A 20,569-nucleotide genomic window follows, 5' to 3' on the forward strand; every position below is an offset into this window, starting at 1 on the left:
TCAAGCTCTCTTGAGTCGGGCGCCTTAGACCACTCGGCCATCCTGACAGCCAAAACAGTGTGCAGGTCGGACTCTTCAGTCTGCACTTGTTGATTTTGCCGCTTGCAATGTTCCTATCAAAGTCACAGCTTTAAAGGCCCCACAATATAACATGGCCAAGAAAAAAAAAAAAAACAGAACAAGAAACAATGCACATGCACGACCACCGAGGGATGCAGATAACTTTTTAGCGTCCTGCAATAGTAAAGCACGTTTTACACAGGTCACAAGTTTCTAAAGGTCATTTCTGTCTAAGTGTGCATTGAGAGAGACTGAGGTTTTAGGGAGCAAACACAAAAGCTGCTGCTGCTGCCAAGTGTTTCTGCCCGGTCTCGAACCGGGGACCTTTCGCGTGTGAGGCGAACGTGATAACCACTACACTACAGAAACAAGCTTGCTGGTTTGACTGAAGGAGCACAGTTCCCCTCATATGTTTGCACGATTTCCTCTATACTTTATCAGCAGTTGCTCGGAATGCGAGGGGTAAGTGTGAAAATTGCAGCGGTGTCAGCCAGCATGCATACACTCAGACGTCCTGAAAAATCCCACAGCTGCGGGCCGAGACAGACAAATATCTGATGCCTAAATGCCAGGAAGGAGAGCCTGTGAAATCATCACACAGGGCGCACTGAGAGCAAGCAGGAAGGAAGCCAAGGCATTGTAATCCATTTTTCGCCTGAGGCAAAAAATATGTTTTGCGCAACAATGCTTCGAGTGGAATGAGAAATGTTGAGGGGTTGTGTATTTTGAGCAGGATTTGATTGTTTTCCGCTAAAATGGGCTCGTCCGGGATTTGAACCCGGGACCTCTCGCACCCTAAGCGAGAATCATACCCTTAGACCAACGAGCCTGGGCACAGAAACGCAACGGCTCCGACCCTGCTCGGAGGGTTGGTGACAGAGAGTGGGAGACTACATCCCAAAGTAAGAAACTGCACATGGTGCTCTCTTCTGCAGTACGACTAGAGTCATTTGCATGGTCTTCATCGAACATGACATAAAAAGCCTCTATCCTTTAGACATTTTGGCCCAGATTTACAAGAAAATGACTAAGCGCGACGCTGTGCCAAATTTGCAAGCCCCACGCGCCGTCATTTTCAAAATGCAGGGAAGCGCCGTATTTAGTAGAATACAGCGCACCCCTGTGCTTCCCCCTGCGCCAGCTCTAAATTAGCTGCTGAGCGCCAACGCAGCCGTTCTTGCACCATGGTACAAGGATGACTGCGTTGAGGGGGAAATTGTTTTTGTGCAGGAAGGGACACCTTCCTGCCCAAAAAAAAAATCTTCAATGGTGATTTGCTCTTACTTCTATGTGTGCTGCAGAATGCATCACACATAGAAAGAGCAAAAACAAGGAGAAATGAAAACATTTCTCCTCAGTGTGCCACTCTAACGACACCCCTGGGATGGCGTTGGATTTTGGCGCTGACGCAGATTTACGCCAACTCCTAAATCTGGAGCAGCATCAAAATGCTATGGTGTTGCTGTGGCACACTCCCAACAACACCCATTGCACGCCCCTTCCAGGGAACGCGCTGCGTGCTAAGGGGCCGTATTTACAAGGTGGTGTTAAGCCACAAAAAGTGGCTGAACGCCATCTTGTAAATACCGCGCAGTGCATAGTGCCACCGGGGCGTCACTAAAAGTGATGCTCCGGTGGCGATAGGGCCTTGTAAGTCTGGCACTTTATTTGCTCAAGGTGTGTGTTCTTGGTGAGGGCAGGAAAGCTATTTTCGCTCTCGTACCTTCCTTCCTTGGCTGGTTTGAATGCTGTAGGCTCAGGCTTCATTGCAAAGGTCAAACAGTGAGCAACTGACTGCCGTAAGCTGGCGCAACTCCTCTTGGTGAGCTGTGACAGATGCCCCAGGAGCGTAGTACCTCACGATGGTGAGGGATAGACACAGTCTCTTTTATCTCAGCTTGCCTGTCAGGTGAGGCAGGAAATGCAAATAGTGTGAAAAAGCCCAGCGACTCGAACCAGGGACCTTTCGCATGTGAGGTGCGCATGATAACCACTACACTACACAAACAGACACACTTGCCGGCTTGCTTCATGTGGCTATGCATTGTACTGGAACCACCACACTATGGAAACAGACACACCTGCTTGCTTTATGTGGCTATGCATTGGACTGGGATGCAAGGATGAGGGCCATTGTTCATGACGCTCAAAGCTGAGCCTTCCGGAACACGATCTCTTCCCTTGGAAGAAAGGAACTGGGATCACTTTCATTCCAAGAGGTGATTTCAAAACTGGACCCGAAATTACCATGGAGAAGCACTGTGCATTTAATGTTCCTACGAGCACTTCTGCTCCAGCACAGAAAAGCAGTTGCAAAGAAATCTCGCATACCTTCATGATGCTGAACCGTCTCGACGCCAGTATAAAGCATGTATTGCATTGCAACATGACATCTTACAAGAGTGAAAAGCATAAATACTCCTGTTTAAAACACAGACTGAGCCTATAAAGGTAGGGGTTTGTCTGGGATTTGAACCGAGGTCCTCTCACACCCGAAGCGAGAATCATACCCCTATACCAACTAGACTGCCGCTGCATAGTCATTTGAAACATCTTCTGAAGCGTCTTTCCGAAAAGCAGGGCCATTTGGAGGCTCTCTCTCTCTAAGCGTGCCATAGCAATTGATGTTTTCTGTCAAGGATTTTTTGTTTGTCTCTAGCAAGGCAAGAGGTAGTCAAAATGCCCTGTGCCAGTGAGCTGAACTAGGGCACTGATGTGAAAAGCAGACCCTTTCTGGTAGTTGTAACCCGCTGCAAGTCATGGACCCTTGCACCTTAGACTTCCCAACCAGAAGCACTGAAGGGCCTGCTAGCTCTTGAGCCAGAGGAGCATGCCTCTTGGATTCAAGCACACTTGCTCGATCAGCCCTCGATCAGGCGAGATTTATATTAGTGGCTCATAGGCCTGAAACACTCACCTGGGAGACGCAGGGTGGCTGATTTCCCGGAATGGCCCTTGATGGGGAAATCACCTCCTTTCCCCCGCCTCATTTCAGAATTGTGTGCTAGTCGCAAGACAGTGTTCAGGGGTTCATGGGTACTGCCTACTCCCAGCTGCCTCTCTGTCTTCTTCATGTAAATTGCAAGTCACGAGGAGGCACCATTGCCAATATGCTCCGCCCACCTAACCAAGAAACCTAGTTTGAGCTTGTCTGCCTGTGTTGTTGCAGGGGCAGTGTCTTCTTTGCCCAAAAGGTGGCGGGAGAGCCTCACTTCAAACGATAGAATCAACTGCTTAAGTAGAAACCAGCATGGTAGTTACTGTCTAAAAGTGCAGCTCTAATAGAAGGTGTGCCTGAGACGCCCCTTCCAGTAATACACAGAATTTTGATTGAGGGCCCAGCTGATGGGTTGGTGGATTTCTCCTCACATGCCACAGCAGCTTCCAAAGATAGTGGTGTGAGGAGCTGGCTCTGCAAGCAGAGCAAGATTTAAGGGAAGAAAATACACATGTCAGAAGTGGGATTTGAACCCACGCCTCCATGAAGAGACCAGAAAGCTCAGCTTCACTGAAGATCAAGCTCTCTTGAGTCTGGCGCCTTAGACCACTCGGCCATCCTGACAGCCAAAACAGTGTGCAGGTCGGACTCTTCAGTCTGCACTTGTTGATTTTGCCGCTTGCAATGTTCCTATCAAAGTCACAGCTTTAAAGGCCCCACAATATAACATGGCCAAGAAAAAAAAAAAAAAACAGAACAAGAAACAATGCACATGCACGACCACCGAGGGATGCAGATAACTTTTTAGCGTCCTGCAATAGTAAAGCACGTTTTACACAGGTCACAAGTTTTTAAAGGTCATTTCTGTCTAAGTGTGCATTGAGAGAGACTGAGGTTTTAGGGAGCAAACACAAAAGCTGCTGCTGCCAAGTGTTTCTGCCCGGTCTCGAACCGGGGACCTTTCGCGTGTGAGGTGAACGTGATAACCACTACACTACAGAAACAAGCTTGCTAGTTTGACTGAAGGAGCACAGTTCCCCTCATATGTTTGCACGATTTCCTCTATACTTTATCAGCAGTTGCTCGGAATGCGAGGGGTAAGTGTGAAAATTGCCGCGGTGTCAGCCAGCATGCATACACTCAGACGTCCTGAAAAATCCCACAGCTGCGGGCAGAGACAGACAAATATCTGATGCCTAAATGCCAGGAAGGAGAGCCTGTGAAATCATCACACAGGGCGCACTGAGAGCAAGCAGGAAGGAAGCCAAGGCATTGTAATCCATTTTTCGCCTGAGGCAAAATATATGTTTTGCGCAACAATGCTTCGAGTGGAATGAGAAATGTTGAGGGGTTGTGTATTTTGAGCAGGATTTGATTGTTTTCCGCTAAAATGGGCTCGTCCGGGATTTGAACCCAGGACTTTTCGCACCCTAAGCAAGAATCATACCCCTAGACCAACAAGCCTGGGCACAGAAAAGCAACGGCTCCGACCCTGCTCGGAGGGTTGGTGACAGAGAGTGGGAGACTACATCCCAAAGCAAGAAACTGCACATGGTGCTCTCTTCTGCAGTACGACTAGAGTCATTTGCATGGTCTTCATCGAACATGACATAAAAAGCCTCTATCCTTTAGACATTTTGGCCCAGATTTACAAGAAAATGACTAAGCGTGACGCTGTGCCAAATTTGCAAGCCCCACGCGCCGTCATTTTCAAAATGCAGGGAAGCGCCGTATTTAGTAGAATACAGCGCACCCCTGTGCTTCCCCCTGCGCCAGCTCTAAATTAGCTGCTGAGCGCCAACGCAGCCGTTCTTGCACCATGGTACAAGGATGACTGCGTTGAGGGGGAAATTGTTTTTGTGCAGGAAGGGACACCTGCCTGCCCAAAAAAAAAATCTTCAATGGTGATTTGCTCTTACTTCTATGTGTGCTGCAGAATGCATCACACATAGAAAGAGCAAAAACAAGGAGAAATGAAAACATTTCTCCTCAGTGTGCCACTCTAACGACACCCCTGGGATGGCGTTGGATTTTGGCGCTGACGCAGATTTACGCCAACTCCTAAATCTGGAGCAGCATCAAAATGCTATGGTGTTGCTGTGGCACACTCCCAACAACACCCATTGCACGCCCCTTCCAGGGAACGCGCTGCGTGCTAAGGGGCCGTATTTACAAGGTGGTGTTAAGCCACAAAAAGTGGCTGAACGCCATCTTGTAAATACCGCGCAGTGCATAGTGCCACCGGGGCGTCACTAAAAGTGATGCTCCGGTGGCGATAGGGCCTTGTAAGTCTGGCACTTTATTTGCTCAAGGTGTGTGTTCTTGGTGAGGGCAGGAAAGCTATTTTCGCTCTCGTACCTTCCTTCCTTGGCTGGTTTGAATGCTGTAGGCTCAGGCTTCATTGCAAAGGTCAAACAGTGAGCAACTGACTGCCGTAAGCTGGCGCAACTCCTCTTGGTGAGCTGTGACAGATGCCCCAGGAGCGTAGTACCTCACGATGGTGAGGGATAGACACAGTCTCTTTTATCTCAGCTTGCCTGTCAGGTGAGGCAGGAAATGCAAATACTGTGAAAAAGCCCAGCGACTCGAACCAGGGACCTTTCGCATGTGAGGTGCGCATGATAACCACTACACTAGACAAACAGACACACTTGCCGGCTTGCTTCATGTGGCTATGCATTGTACTGGAACCACCACACTATGGAAACAGACACACCTGCTTGCTTTATGTGGCTATGCATTGGACTGGGATGCAAGGATGAGGGCCAATGTTCATGACGCTCAAAGCTGAGCCTTCCGGAACACGATCTCTTCCCTTGGAAGAAAGGAACTGGGATCACTTTCATTCCAAGAGGTGATTTCAGAACTGGACCCGAAATTACCATGGAGAAGCACTGTGCATTTAATGTTCCTACGAGCACTGCTGCTCCAGCACAGAAAAGCAGTTGCAAAGAAATCTCGCATACCTTCATGATGCTGAACCGTCTCGACGCCAGTATAAAGCATGTATTGCATTGCAACATGACATCTTACAAGAGTGAAAAGCAGAAGTACTCCTGTTTAAAACACAGACTGAACCTATGAAGGTAGGGGTTTGTCTGGGATTTGAACCGAGGTCCTCTCACACCCGAAGCGAGAATCATACCCCTATACCAACTAGACTGCCGCTGCATAGTCATTTGAAACATCTTCTGAAGCGTCTTTCCGAAAAGCAGGGCCATTTGGAGGCTCTCTCTCTCTAAGCGTGCCATAGCAATTGATGTTTTCTGTCAAGGATTTTTTGTTTGTCTCTAGCAAGGCAAGAGGTAGTCAAAATGCCCTGTGCCAGTGAGCTGAACTAGGGCACTGATGTGAAAAGCAGACCCTTTCTGGTAGTTGTAACCCGCTGCAAGTCATGGACCCTTGCACCTTAGACTTCCCAACCAAAAGCACTGAAGGGCCTGCTATCTCTTGAGCCAGAGGAGCATGCCTCTTGCATTCAAGCACACTTGCTCGATCAGCGCTCGATCAGGCGAGATTTATATTAGTGGCTCATAGGCCTGAAACACTCACCTGGGAGACGCAGGGTGGCTGATTTCCCGGAATGGCCCTTGATGGGGAAATCACCTCCTTTCCCCCGCCTCATTTCAGAATTGTGTGCTAGTCGCAAGACAGTGTTCAGGGGTTCATGGGTACTGCCTACTCCCAGCTGCCTCTCTGTCTTCTTCATGTAAATTGCAAGTCACGAGGAGGCACCATTGCCAATATGCTCCGCCCACCTAACCAAGAAACCTAGTTTGAGCTTGTCTGCCTGTGTTGTTGCAGGGGCAGTGTCTTCTTTGCCCAAAAGGTGGCAGGAGAGCCTCACTTCAAACGATAGAATCAACTGCTTAAGTAGAAACCAGCATGGTAGTTACTGTCATAAAGTGCAGCTCTAACAGAAGGTGTGCCTGAGACGCCCCTTCCAGTAATACACAGAATTTTGATTGAGGGCCCAGCCGATGGGTTGGTGGATTTCTCCTCACATGCCACAGCAGCTTCCAAAGATAGTGGTGTGAGGAGCTGGCTCTGCAAGCAGAGCAAGATTTAAGGGAAGAAAATACACCTGTCAGAAGTGGGATTTGAACCCACGCCTCCATGAAGAGACCAGAAGGCTCAGCTTCACTGAAGATCAAGCTCTCTTGAGTCGGGCGCCTTAGACCACTCGGCCATCCTGACAGCCAAAACAGTGTGCAGGTCGGACTCTTCAGTCTGCACTTGTTGATTTTGCCGCTTGCAATGTTCCTATCAAAGTCACAGCTTTAAAGGCCCCACAATATAACATGGCCAAGAAAAAAAAAAAAAACAGAACAAGAAACAATGCACATGCACGACCACCGAGGGATGCAGATAACTTTTTAGCGTCCTGCAATAGTAAAGCACGTTTTACACAGGTCACAAGTTTTTAAAGGTCATTTCTGTCTAAGTGTGCATTGAGAGAGACTGAGGTTTTAGGGAGCAAACACAAAAGCTGCTGCTGCTGCCAAGTGTTTCTGCCCGGTCTCGAACCGGGGACCTTTCGCGTGTGAGGCGAACGTGATAACCACTACACTACAGAAACAAGCTTGCTGGTTTGACTGAAGGAGCACAGTTCCCCTCATATGTTTGCACGATTTCCTCTATACTTTATCAGCAGTTGCTCGGAATGCGAGGGGTAAGTGTGAAAATTGCAGCGGTGTCAGCCAGCATGCATACACTCAGACGTCCTGAAAAATCCCACAGCTGCGGGCCGAGACAGACAAATATCTGATGCCTAAATGCCAGGAAGGAGAGCCTGTGAAATCATCACACAGGGCGCACTGAGAGCAAGCAGGAAGGAAGCCAAGGCATTGTAATCCATTTTTCGCCTGAGGCAAAAAATATGTTTTGCGCAACAATGCTTCGAGTGGAATGAGAAATGTTGAGGGGTTGTGTATTTTGAGCAGGATTTGATTGTTTTCCGCTAAAATGGGCTCGTCCGGGATTTGAACCCGGGACCTCTCGCACCCTAAGCGAGAATCATACCCTTAGACCAACGAGCCTGGGCACAGAAACGCAACGGCTCCGACCCTGCTCGGAGGGTTGGTGACAGAGAGTGGGAGACTACATCCCAAAGCAAGAAACTGCACATGGTGCTCTCTTCTGCAGTACGACTAGAGTCATTTGCATGGTCTTCATCGAACATGACATAAAAAGCCTCTATCCTTTAGACATTTTGGCCCAGATTTACAAGAAAATGACTAAGCGCGACGCTGTGCCAAATTTGCAAGCCCCACGCGCCGTCATTTTCAAAATGCAGGGAAGCGCCGTATTTAGTAGAATACAGCGCACCCCTGTGCTTCCCCCTGCGCCAGCTCTAAATTAGCTGCTGAGCGCCAACGCAGCCGTTCTTGCACCATGGTACAAGGATGACTGCGTTGAGGGGGAAATTGTTTTTGTGCAGGAAGGGACACCTTCCTGCCCAAAAAAAAAATCTTCAATGGTGATTTGCTCTTACTTCTATGTGTGCTGCAGAATGCATCACACATAGAAAGAGCAAAAACAAGGAGAAATGAAAACATTTCTCCTCAGTGTGCCACTCTAACGACACCCCTGGGATGGCGTTGGATTTTGGCGCTGACGCAGATTTACGCCAACTCCTAAATCTGGAGCAGCATCAAAATGCTATGGTGTTGCTGTGGCACACTCCCAACAACACCCATTGCACGCCCCTTCCAGGGAACGCGCTGCGTGCTAAGGGGCCGTATTTACAAGGTGGTGTTAAGCCACAAAAAGTGGCTGAACGGCATCTTGTAAATACCGCGCAGTGCATAGTGCCACCGGGGCGTCACTAAAAGTGATGCTCCGGTGGCGATAGGGCCTTGTAAGTCTGGCACTTTATTTGCTCAAGGTGTGTGTTCTTGGTGAGGGCAGGAAAGCTATTTTGGCTCTCGTACCTTCCTTCCTTGGCTGGTTTGAATGCTGTAGGCTCAGGCTTCATTGCAAAGGTCAAACAGTGAGCAACTGACTGCCGTAAGCTGGCGCAACTCCTCTTGGTGAGCTGTGACAGATGCCCCAGGAGCGTAGTACCTCACGATGGTGAGGGATAGACACAGTCTCTTTTATCTCAGCTTGCCTGTCAGGTGAGGCAGGAAATGCAAATAGTGTGAAAAAGCCCAGCGACTCGAACCAGGGACCTTTCGCATGTGAGGTGCGCATGATAACCACTACACTACACAAACAGACACACTTGCCGGCTTGCTTCATGTGGCTATGCATTGTACTGGAACCACCACACTATGGAAACAGACACACCTGCTTGCTTTATGTGGCTATGCATTGGACTGGGATGCAAGGATGAGGGCCATTGTTCATGACGCTCAAAGCTGAGCCTTCCGGAACACGATCTCTTCCCTTGGAAGAAAGGAACTGGGATCACTTTCATTCCAAGAGGTGATTTCAAAACTGGACCCGAAATTACCATGGAGAAGCACTGTGCATTTAATGTTCCTACGAGCACTTCTGCTCCAGCACAGAAAAGCAGTTGCAAAGAAATCTCGCATACCTTCATGATGCTGAACCGTCTCGACGCCAGTATAAAGCATGTATTGCATTGCAACATGACATCTTACAAGAGTGAAAAGCATAAATACTCCTGTTTAAAACACAGACTGAGCCTATAAAGGTAGGGGTTTGTCTGGGATTTGAACCGAGGTCCTCTCACACCCGAAGCGAGAATCATACCCCTATACCAACTAGACTGCCGCTGCATAGTCATTTGAAACATCTTCTGAAGCGTCTTTCCGAAAAGCAGGGCCATTTGGAGGCTCTCTCTCTCTAAGCGTGCCATAGCAATTGATGTTTTCTGTCAAGGATTTTTTGTTTGTCTCTAGCAAGGCAAGAGGTAGTCAAAATGCCCTGTGCCAGTGAGCTGAACTAGGGCACTGATGTGAAAAGCAGACCCTTTCTGGTAGTTGTAACCCGCTGCAAGTCATGGACCCTTGCACCTTAGACTTCCCAACCAGAAGCACTGAAGGGCCTGCTAGCTCTTGAGCCAGAGGAACATGCCTCTTGGATTCAAGCACACTTGCTCGATCAGCGCTCGATCAGGCTTGATCAGGCGAGATTTATATTAGTGGCTCATAGGCCTGAAACACTCACCTGGGAGACGCAGGGTGGCTGATTTCCCGGAATGGCCCTTGATGGGGAAATCACCTCCTTTCCCCCGCCTCATTTCAGAATTGTGTGCTAGTCGCAAGACAGTGTTCAGGGGTTCATGGGTACTGCCTACTCCCAGCTGCCTCTCTGTCTTCTTCATGTAAATTGCAAGTCACGAGGAGGCACCATTGCCAATATGCTCCGCCCACCTAACCAAGAAACCTAGTTTGAGCTTGTCTGCCTGTGTTGTTGCAGGGGCAGTGTCTTCTTTGCCCAAAAGGTGGCAGGAGAGCCTCACTTCAAACGATAGAATCAACTGCTTAAGTAGAAACCAGCATGGTAGTTACTGTCATAAAGTGCAGCTCTAACAGAAGGTGTGCCTGAGACGCCCCTTCCAGTAATACACAGAATTTTGATTGAGGGCCCAGCCGATGGGTTGGTGGATTTCTCCTCACATGCCACAGCAGCTTCCAAAGATAGTGGTGTGAGGAGCTGGCTCTGCAAGCAGAGCAAGATTTAAGGGAAGAAAATACACATGTCAGAAGTGGGATTTGAACCCACGCCTCCATGAAGAGACCAGAAGGCTCAGCTTCACTGAAGATCAAGCTCTCTTGAGTCTGGCGCCTTAGACCACTCGGCCATCCTGACAGCCAAAACAGTGTGCAGGTCGGACTCTTCAGTCTGCACTTGTTGATTTTGCCGCTTGCAATGTTCCTATCAAAGTCACAGCTTTAAAGGCCCCACAATATAACATGGCCAAGAAAAAAAAAAAAAACAGAACAAGAAACAATGCACATGCACGACCACCGAGGGATGCAGATAACTTTTTAGCGTCCTGCAATAGTAAAGCACATTTTACACAGGTCACAAGTTTTTAAAGGTCATTTCTGTCTAAGTGTGCATTGAGAGAGACTGAGGTTTTAGGGAGCAAACACAAAAGCTGCTGCTGCCAAGTGTTTCTGCCCGGTCTCGAACCGGGGACCTTTCGCGTGTGAGGCGAACGTGATAACCACTACACTACAGAAACAAGCTTGCTGGTTTGACTGAAGGAGCACAGTTCCCCTCATATGTTTGCACGATTTCCTCTATACTTTATCAGCAGTTGCTCGGAATGCGAGGGGTAAGTGTGAAAATTGCAGCGGTGTCAGCCAGCATGCATACACTCAGACGTCCTGAAAAATCCCACAGCTGCGGGCAGAGACAGACAAATATCTGATGCCTAAATGCCAGGAAGGAGAGCCTGTGAAATCATCACACAGGGCGCACTGAGAGCAAGCAGGAAGGAAGCCAAGGCATTGTAATCCATTTTTCGCCTGAGGCAAAAAATATGTTTTGCGCAATAATGCTTCGAGTGGAATGAGAAATGTTGAGGGGTTGTGTATTTTGAGCAGGATTTGATTGTTTTCCGCTAAAATGGGCTCGTCCGGGATTTGAACCCGGGACCTCTCGCACCCTAAGCGAGAATCATACCCCTAGACCAACGAGCCTGGGCACAGAAACGCAACGGCTCCGACCCTGCTCGGAGGGTTGGTGACAGAGAGTGGGAGACTACATCCCAAAGCAAGAAACTGCACATGGTGCTCTCTTCTGCAGTACGACTAGAGTCATTTGCATGGTCTTCATCGAACATGACATAAAAAGCCTCTATCCTTTAGACATTTTGGCCCAGATTTACAAGAAAATGACTAAGCGCGACGCTGTGCCAAATTTGCAAGCCCCACGCGCCGTCATTTTCAAAATGCAGGGAAGCGTCGTATTTAGTAGAATACAGCGCACCCCTGTGCTTCCCCCTGCGCCAGCTCTAAATTAGCTGCTGAGCGCCAACGCAGCCGTTCTTGCACCATGGTACAAGGATGACTGCGTTGAGGGGGAAATTGTTTTTGTGCAGGAAGGGACACCTTCCTGCCCAAAAAAAAAATCTTCAATGGTGATTTGCTCTTACTTCTATGTGTGCTGCAGAATGCATCACACATAGAAAGAGCAAAAACAAGGAGAAATGAAAACATTTCTCCTCAGTGCGCCACTCTAACGACACCCCTGGGATGGCGTTGGATTTTGGTGCTGACGCAGATTTACGCCAACTCCTAAATCTGGAGCAGCATCAAAATGCTATGGTGTTGCTGTGGCACACTCCCAACAACACCCATTGCACGCCCCTTCCAGGGAACGCGCTGCGTGCTAAGGGGCCGTACTTACAAGGTGGTGTTAAGCCACAAAAAGTGGCTGAACGCAATTGTAAATACCGCGCAGTGCATAGTGCCACCGGGGCGTCACTAAAAGTGATGCTCCGGTGGCGATAGGACCTTGTAAGTCTGGCACTTTATTTGCTCAAGGTGTGTGTTCTTGGTGAGGGCAGGAAAGCTATTTTCGCTCTCGTACCTTCCTTCCTTGGCTGGCTTGAATGCTGTAGGCTCAGGCTTCATTGCAAAGGTCAAACAGTGAGCAACTGACTGCCGTAAGCTGGCGCAACTCCTCTTGGTGAGCTGTGACAGATGCCCCAGGAGCGTAGTACCTCACGATGGTGAGGGATAGACACAGTCTCTTTTATCTCAGCTTGCCTGTCAGGTGAGGCAGGAAATGCAAATACTGTGAAAAAGCCCAGCGACTCGAACCAGGGACCTTTCGCATGTGAGGTGCACATGATAACCACTACACTAGACAAACAGACACACTTGCCGGCTTGCTTCATGTTGCTATGCATTGTACTGGAACCACCACACTATGGAAACAGACACACCTGCTTGCTTTATGTGGCTATGCATTGGACTGGGATGCAAGGATGAGGGCCAATGTTCATGACGCTCAAAGCTGAGCCTTCCGGAACACGATCTCTTCCCTTGGAAGAAAGGAACTGGGATCACTTTCATTCCAAGAGGTGATTTCAGAACTGGACCCGAAATTACCATGGAGAAGCACTGTGCATTTAATGTTCCTACGAGCACTGCTGCTCCAGCACAGAAAAGCAGTTGCAAAGAAATCTCGCATACCTTCATGATGCTGAACCGTCTCGACGCCAGTATAAAGCATGTATTGCATTGCAACATGACATCTTACAAGAGTGAAAAGCAGAAATACTCCTGTTTAAAACACAGACTGAACCTATAAAGGTAGGGGTTTGTCTGGGATTTGAACCGAGGTCCTCTCACACCCGAAGCGAGAATCATACCCCTATACCAATTAGACTGCCGCTGCATAGTCATTTGAAACATCTTCTGAAGCGTCTTTCCGAAAAGCAGGGCCATTTGGAGGCTCTCTCTCTCTAAGCGTGCCATAGCAATTGATGTTTTCTGTCAAGGAGTTTTTGTTTGTCTCTAGCAAGGCAAGAGGTAATCAAAATGCCCTGTGCCAGTGAGCTGAACTAGGGCACTGATGTGAAAAGCAGACCCTTTCTGGTAGTTGTAACCCGCTGCAAGTCATGGACCCTTGCACCTTAGACTTCCCAACCAGAAGCACTGAAGGGCCTGCTAGCTCTTGAGCCAGAGGAGCATGCCTCTTGGATTCAAGCACACTTGCTCGATCAGGCGAGATTTATATTAGTGGCTCATAGGCCTGACACACTCACCTGGGAGACGCAGGGTGGCTGATTTCCCGGAATGGCGCTTGATGGGGAAATCACCTCCTTTCCCCCGCCTTATTTCAGAATTGTGTGCTAGTCGCAAGACAGTGTTCAGGGGTTCATGGGTACTGCCTACTCCCAGCTGCCTCTCTGTCTTCTTCATGTAAATTGCAAGTCACGAGGAGGCACCATTGCCAATATGCTCCGCCCACCTAACCAAGAAACCTAGTTTGAGCTTGTCTGCCTGTGTTGTTGCAGGGGCAGTGTCTTCTTTGCCCAAAAGGTGGCAGGAGAGCCTCACTTCAAACGATAGAATCAACTGCTTAAGTAGAAACCAGCATGGTAGTTACTGTCATAAAGTGCAGCTCTAACAGAAGGTGTGCCTAAGACGCCCCTTCCAGTAATACACAGAATTTTGATTGAGGGCCCAGCCGATGGGTTGGTGGATTTCTCCTCACATGCCACAGCAGCTTCCAAAGATAGTGGTGTGAGGAGCTGGCTCTGCAAGCAGAGCAAGTTTTAAGGGAAGAAAATACACCTGTCGGAAGTGGGATTTGAACCCACGCCTCCATGAAGAGACCAGAAGGCTCAGCTTCACTGAAGATCAAGCTCTCTTGAGTCTGGCGCCTTAGACCACTCGGCCATCCTGACAGCCAAAACAGTGTGCAGGTCGGACTCTTCAGTCTGCACTTGTTGATTTTGCCGCTTGCAATGTTCCTATCAAAGTCACAGCTTTAAAGGCCCCACAATATAACATGGCCAAGAAAAAAAAAAAAAAACAGAACAAGAAACAATGCACATGCACGACCACCGAGGGATGCAGATAACTTTTTAGCATCCTGCAATAGTAAAGCACGTTTTACACAGGTCACAAGTTTTTAAAGGTCATTTCTGTATAAGTGTGCATTGAGAGAGACTGAGGTTTTAGGGAGCAAACACAAAAGCTTCTGCTGCTGCCAAGTGTTTCTGCCCGGTCTCGAACCAGGGACCTTTCGCGTGTGAGGTGAACGTGATAACCACTACACTACAGAAACAAGCTTGCTGGTTTGACTGAAGGAGCACAGTTCCCCTCATATGTTTGCACGATTTCCTCTATACTTTATCAGCAGTTGCTCGGAATGCGAGGGGTAAGTGTGAAAATTGCAGCGGTGTCAGCCAGCATGCATACACTCAGACGTCCTGAAAAATCCCACAGCTGCGGGCAGAGACAGACAAATATCTGATGCCTAAATGCCAGGAAGGAGAGCCTGTGAAATCATCACACAGGGCGCACTGAGAGCAAGCAGGAAGGAAGCCAAGGCATTGTAATCCATTTTTCGCCTGAGGCAAAAAATAGGTTTTGCGCAACAATGCTTCGAGTGGAATGAGAAATGTTGAGGGGTTGTGTATTTTGAGCAGGATTTGATTGTTTTCTGCTAAAATGGGCTTGTCCGGGATTTGAACCCGGGACCTCTCGCACCCTAAGCGAGTATCATACCCCTAGACCAACGAGCCTGGGCGCAGAAATGCAACGGCTCCGACCCTGCTCGGAGGGTTGGTGACAGAGAGTGGGAGACTACATCCCAAAGCAAGAAACTGCACATGGTGCTCTCTTCTGCAGTACGACTAGAGTCATTTGCATGGTCTTCATCGAACATGACATAAAAAGCCTCTATCCTTTAGACATTTTGGCCCAGATTTACAAGAAAATGACTAAGCGCGACGCTGTGCCAAATTTGCAAGCCCCACGCGCCGTCATTTTCAAAATGCAGGGAAGCGCCGTATTTAGTAGAATACAGCGCACCCCTGTGCTTCCCCCTGCGCCAGCTCTAAATTAGCTGCTGAGCGCCAACGCAGCCGTTCTTGCACCATGGTACAAGGATGACTGCGTTGAGGGGGAAATTGTTTTTGTGCAGGAAGGGACACCTTCCTGCCCAAAAAAAAAATCTTCAATGGTGATTTGCTCTTACTTCTATGTGTGCTGCAGAATGCATCACACATAGAAAGAGCAAAAACAAGGAGAAATGAAAACATTTCTCCTCAGTGCGCCACTCTAACGACACCCCTGGGATGGCGTTGGATTTTGGTGCTGACGCAGATTTACGCCAACTCCTAAATCTGGAGCAGCATCAAAATGCTATGGTGTTGCTGTGGCACACTCCCAACAACACCCATTGCACGCCCCTTCCAGGGAACGCGCTGCGTGCTAAGGGGACGTATTTACAAGGTGGTGTTAAGCCACAAAAAGTGGCTGAACGCCATCTTGTAAATACCGCGCAGTGCATAGTGCCACCGGGGCGTCACTAAAAGTGATGCTCCGGTGGCGATAGGGCCTTGTAAGTCTGGCACTTTATTTGCTCAAGGTGTGTGTTCTTGGTGAGGGCAGGAAAGCTATTTTCGCTCTCGTACCTTCCTTCCTTGGCTGGCTTGAATGCTGTAGGCTCAGGCTTCATTGCAAAGGTCAAACAGTGAGCAACTGACTGCCGTAAGCTGGCGCAACTCCTCTTGGTGAGCTGTGACAGATGGCCCAGGAGCGTAGTACCTCACGATGGTGAGGGATAGACACAGTCTCTTTTATCTCAGCTTGCCTGTCAGGTGAGGCAGGAAATGCAAATAATGTGAAAAAGCCCAGCGACTCGAACCAGGGACCTTTCGCATGTGAGGTGCGCATGATAACCACTACACTACACAAACAGACACACTTGCCGGCTTGCTTCATGTGGCTATGCATTGTACTGGAATCACCACACTATGGAAACAGACACACCTGCTTGCTTTATGTGGCTATGCATTGGACTGGGATGCAAGGATGAGGGCCAATGTTCATGACGCTCAAAGCTGAGCCTTCCGGAACACGATCTCTTCCCTTGGAAGAAAGGAACTGGGATCACTTTCATTCCAAGAGGTGATTTCAGAACTGGACCCGAAATTACCATGGAGAAGCACTGTGCATTTAATGTTCCTACGAGCACTGCTGCTCCAGCACAGAAAAGCAGTTGCAAAGAAATCTCGCATACCTTCATGATGCTGAACCGTCTCGACGCCAGTATAAAGCATGTATTGCATTGCAACATGACATCTTACAAGAGTGAAAAGCAGAAGTACTCCTGTTTAAAACACAGACTGAACCTATAAAGGTAGGGGTTTGTCGGGGATTTGAACCGAGGTCCTCCCACACCCGAAGCGAGAATCATACCCCTATACCAACTAGACTGCCGCTGCATAGTCATTTGAAACATCTTCTGAAGCGTCTTTTCGAAAAGCAGGGCCATTTGGAGGCTCTCTCTCTCTAAGCGTGCCATAGCAATTGATGTTTTCTGTCAAGGATTTTTTGTTTGTCTCTAGCAAGGCAAGAGGTAGTCAAAATGCCCTGTGCCAGTGAGCTGAACTAGGGCACTGATGTGAAAAGCAGACCCTTTCTGGTAGTTGTAACCCGCTGCAAGTCATGGACCCTTGCACCTTAGACTTCCCAACCAGAAGCACTGAAGGGCCTGCTAGCTCTTGAGCCAGAGGAGCATGCCTCTTGGATTCAAGCACACTTGCTCGATCAGCGCTCGATCAGGCGAGATTTATATTAGTGGCTCATAGGCCTGAAACACTCACCTGGGAGACGCAGGGTGGCTGATTTCCCGGAATGGCCCTTGATGGGGAAATCACCTCCTTTCCCCCGCCTCATTTCAGAATTGTGTGCTAGTCGCAAGACAGTGTTCAGGGGTTCATGGGTACTGCCTACTCCCAGCTGCCTCTCTGTCTTCTTCATGTAAATTGCAAGTCACGAGGAGGCACCATTGCCAATATGCTCTGCCCACCTAACCAAGAAACCTAGTTTGAGCTTGTCTGCCTGTGTTGTTGCAGGGGCAGTGTCTTCTTTGCCCAAAAGGTGGCGGGAGAGCCTCACTTCAAACGATAGAATCAACTGCTTAAGTAGAAACCAGCATGATAGTTACTGTCTAAAAGTGCAGCTCTAATAGAAGGTGTGCCTGAGACGCCCCTTCCAGTAATACACAGAATTTTGATTGAGGGCCCAGCTGATGGGTTGGTGGATTTCTCCTCACATGCCACAGCAGCTTCCAAAGATAGTGGTGTGAGGAGCTGGCTCTGCAAGCAGAGCAAGATTTAAGGGAAGAAAATACACATGTCAGAAGTGGGATTTGAACCCACGCCTCCATGAAGAGACCAGAAGGCTCAGCTTCACTGAAGATCAAGCTCTCTTGAGTCTGGCGCCTTAGACCACTCGGCCATCCTGACAGCCAAAACAGTGTGCAGGTCGGACTCTTCAGTCTGCACTTGTTGATTTTGCCGCTTGCAATGTTCCTATCAAAGTCACAGCTTTAAAGGCCCCACAATATAACATGGCCAAGAAAAAAAAAAAAAAACAGAACAAGAAACAATGCACATGCACGACCACCGAGGGATGCAGATAACTTTTTAGCGTCCTGCAATAGTAAAGCACGTTTTACACAGGTCACAAGTTTTTAAAGGTCATTTCTGTCTAAGTGTGCATTGAGAGAGACTGAGGTTTTAGGGAGCAAACACAAAAGCTGCTGCTGCCAAGTGTTTCTGCCCGGTCTCGAACCGGGGACCTTTCGCGTGTGAGGTGAACGTGATAACCACTACACTACAGAAACAAGCTTGCTAGTTTGACTGAAGGAGCACAGTTCCCCTCATATGTTTGCACGATTTCCTCTATACTTTATCAGCAGTTGCTCGGAATGCGAGGGGTAAGTGTGAAAATTGCCGCGGTGTCAGCCAGCATGCATACACTCAGACGTCCTGAAAAATCCCACAGCTGCGGGCAGAGACAGACAAATATCTGATGCCTAAATGCCAGGAAGGAGAGCCTGTGAAATCATCACACAGGGCGCACTGAGAGCAAGCAGGAAGGAAGCCAAGGCATTGTAATCCATTTTTCGCCTGAGGCAAAATATATGTTTTGCGCAACAATGCTTCGAGTGGAATGAGAAATGTTGAGGGGTTGTGTATTTTGAGCAGGATTTGATTGTTTTCCGCTAAAATGGGCTCGTCCGGGATTTGAACCCAGGACTTTTCGCACCCTAAGCGAGAATCATACCCCTAGACCAACGAGCCTGGGCACAGAAAAGCAACGGCTCCGACCCTGCTCGGAGGGTTGGTGACAGAGAGTGGGAGACTACATCCCAAAGCAAGAAACTGCACATGGTGCTCTCTTCTGCAGTACGACTAGAGTCATTTGCATGGTCTTCATCGAACATGACATAAAAAGCCTCTATCCTTTAGACATTTTGGCCCAGATTTACAAGAAAATGACTAAGCGCGACGCTGTGCCAAATTTGCAAGCCCCACGCGCCGTCATTTTCAAAATGCAGGGAAGCGCCGTATTTAGTAGAATACAGCGCACCCCTGTGCTTCCCCCTGCGCCAGCTCTAAATTAGCTGCTGAGCGCCAACGCAGCCGTTCTTGCACCATGGTACAAGGATGACTGCGTTGAGGGGGAAATTGTTTTTGTGCAGGAAGGGACACCTGCCTGCCCCAAAAAAAAATCTTCAATGGTGATTTGCTCTTACTTCTATGTGTGCTGCAGAATGCATCACACATAGAAAGAGCAAAAACAAGGAGAAATGAAAACATTTCTCCTCAGTGTGCCACTCTAACGACACCCCTGGGATGGCGTTGGATTTTGGCGCTGACGCAGATTTACGCCAACTCCTAAATCTGGAGCAGCATCAAAATGCTATGGTGTTGCTGTGGCACACTCCCAACAACACCCATTGCACGCCCCTTCCAGGGAACGCGCTGCGTGCTAAGGGGCCGTATTTACAAGGTGGTGTTAAGCCACAAAAAGTGGCTGAACGCCATCTTGTAAATACCGCGCAGTGCATAGTGCCACCGGGGCGTCACTAAAAGTGATGCTCCGGTGGCGATAGGGCCTTGTAAGTCTGGCACTTTATTTGCTCAAGGTGTGTGTTCTTGGTGAGGGCAGGAAAGCTATTTTCGCTCTCGTACCTTCCTTCCTTGGCTGGTTTGAATGCTGTAGGCTCAGGCTTCATTGCAAAGGTCAAACAGTGAGCAACTGACTGCCGTAAGCTGGCGCAACTCCTCTTGGTGAGCTGTGACAGATGCCCCAGGAGCGTAGTACCTCACGATGGTGAGGGATAGACACAGTCTCTTTTATCTCAGCTTGCCTGTCAGGTGAGGCAGGAAATGCAAATACTGTGAAAAAGCCCAGCGACTCGAACCAGGGACCTTTCGCATGTGAGGTGCGCATGATAACCACTACACTAGACAAACAGACACACTTGCCGGCTTGCTTCATGTGGCTATGCATTGTACTGGAACCACCACACTATGGAAACAGACACACCTGCTTGCTTTATGTGGCTATGCATTGGACTGGGATGCAAGGATGAGGGCCAATGTTCATGACGCTCAAAGCTGAGCCTTCCGGAACACGATCTCTTCCCTTGGAAGAAAGGAACTGGGATCACTTTCATTCCAAGAGGTGATTTCAGAACTGGACCCGAAATTACCATGGAGAAGCACTGTGCATTTAATGTTCCTACGAGCACTGCTGCTCCAGCACAGAAAAGCAGTTGCAAAGAAATCTCGCATACCTTCATGATGCTGAACCGTCTCGACGCCAGTATAAAGCATGTATTGCATTGCAACATGACATCTTACAAGAGTGAAAAGCAGAAGTACTCCTGTTTAAAACACAGACTGAACCTATGAAGGTAGGGGTTTGTCTGGGATTTGAACCGAGGTCCTCTCACACCCGAAGCGAGAATCATACCCCTATACCAACTAGACTGCCGCTGCATAGTCATTTGAAACATCTTCTGAAGCGTCTTTCCGAAAAGCAGGGCCATTTGGAGGCTCTCTCTCTCTAAGCGTGCCATAGCAATTGATGTTTTCTGTCAAGGATT

General features: G+C 48.7%; 13 non-coding genes across 13 annotated transcripts; all 13 read right to left on the minus strand.

The window, feature by feature from the left end:
• Positions 1 to 356: 356 nt before the first annotated feature.
• TRNAV-CAC (transfer RNA valine (anticodon CAC)) lies at positions 357 to 429 on the minus strand. Its single transcript has one exon. It is a non-coding gene; the product is annotated as a tRNA-Val (tRNA).
• Positions 430 to 817: 388 nt separating this feature from the next.
• Positions 818 to 889, minus strand: TRNAP-AGG (transfer RNA proline (anticodon AGG)). The gene has a single exon. It is a non-coding gene; the product is annotated as a tRNA-Pro (tRNA).
• A 2,621-nt stretch (positions 890 to 3,510) lies between these two features.
• On the minus strand, positions 3,511 to 3,622 carry TRNAL-CAA (transfer RNA leucine (anticodon CAA)). Its single transcript has 2 exons — positions 3,585 to 3,622; positions 3,511 to 3,556 (listed from the first exon to the last, which is right to left on the minus strand). It is a non-coding gene; the product is annotated as a tRNA-Leu (tRNA).
• A 307-nt stretch (positions 3,623 to 3,929) lies between these two features.
• On the minus strand, positions 3,930 to 4,002 carry TRNAV-CAC (transfer RNA valine (anticodon CAC)). Its single transcript has one exon. It is a non-coding gene; the product is annotated as a tRNA-Val (tRNA).
• A 3,502-nt stretch (positions 4,003 to 7,504) lies between these two features.
• On the minus strand, positions 7,505 to 7,577 carry TRNAV-CAC (transfer RNA valine (anticodon CAC)). The gene has a single exon. It is a non-coding gene; the product is annotated as a tRNA-Val (tRNA).
• Positions 7,578 to 7,965: 388 nt separating this feature from the next.
• Positions 7,966 to 8,037, minus strand: TRNAP-AGG (transfer RNA proline (anticodon AGG)). Its single transcript has one exon. It is a non-coding gene; the product is annotated as a tRNA-Pro (tRNA).
• A 2,631-nt stretch (positions 8,038 to 10,668) lies between these two features.
• Positions 10,669 to 10,780, minus strand: TRNAL-CAA (transfer RNA leucine (anticodon CAA)). Its single transcript has 2 exons — positions 10,743 to 10,780; positions 10,669 to 10,714 (listed from the first exon to the last, which is right to left on the minus strand). It is a non-coding gene; the product is annotated as a tRNA-Leu (tRNA).
• Positions 10,781 to 11,086: 306 nt separating this feature from the next.
• On the minus strand, positions 11,087 to 11,159 carry TRNAV-CAC (transfer RNA valine (anticodon CAC)). The gene has a single exon. It is a non-coding gene; the product is annotated as a tRNA-Val (tRNA).
• A 388-nt stretch (positions 11,160 to 11,547) lies between these two features.
• Positions 11,548 to 11,619, minus strand: TRNAP-AGG (transfer RNA proline (anticodon AGG)). The gene has a single exon. It is a non-coding gene; the product is annotated as a tRNA-Pro (tRNA).
• A 3,030-nt stretch (positions 11,620 to 14,649) lies between these two features.
• TRNAV-CAC (transfer RNA valine (anticodon CAC)) lies at positions 14,650 to 14,722 on the minus strand. Its single transcript has one exon. It is a non-coding gene; the product is annotated as a tRNA-Val (tRNA).
• A 388-nt stretch (positions 14,723 to 15,110) lies between these two features.
• On the minus strand, positions 15,111 to 15,182 carry TRNAP-AGG (transfer RNA proline (anticodon AGG)). The gene has a single exon. It is a non-coding gene; the product is annotated as a tRNA-Pro (tRNA).
• A 2,621-nt stretch (positions 15,183 to 17,803) lies between these two features.
• Positions 17,804 to 17,915, minus strand: TRNAL-CAA (transfer RNA leucine (anticodon CAA)). The gene is made up of 2 exons: positions 17,878 to 17,915; positions 17,804 to 17,849 (listed from the first exon to the last, which is right to left on the minus strand). It is a non-coding gene; the product is annotated as a tRNA-Leu (tRNA).
• Positions 17,916 to 18,222: 307 nt separating this feature from the next.
• TRNAV-CAC (transfer RNA valine (anticodon CAC)) lies at positions 18,223 to 18,295 on the minus strand. The gene has a single exon. It is a non-coding gene; the product is annotated as a tRNA-Val (tRNA).
• Between the last annotated feature and the right edge of the window lie 2,274 nt (positions 18,296 to 20,569).

This window comes from Pleurodeles waltl, chromosome 10 (genome assembly GCF_031143425.1).
Source record: "Pleurodeles waltl isolate 20211129_DDA chromosome 10, aPleWal1.hap1.20221129, whole genome shotgun sequence".
NCBI classification, from domain to species: Eukaryota; Metazoa; Chordata; class Amphibia; order Caudata; family Salamandridae; genus Pleurodeles; species Pleurodeles waltl.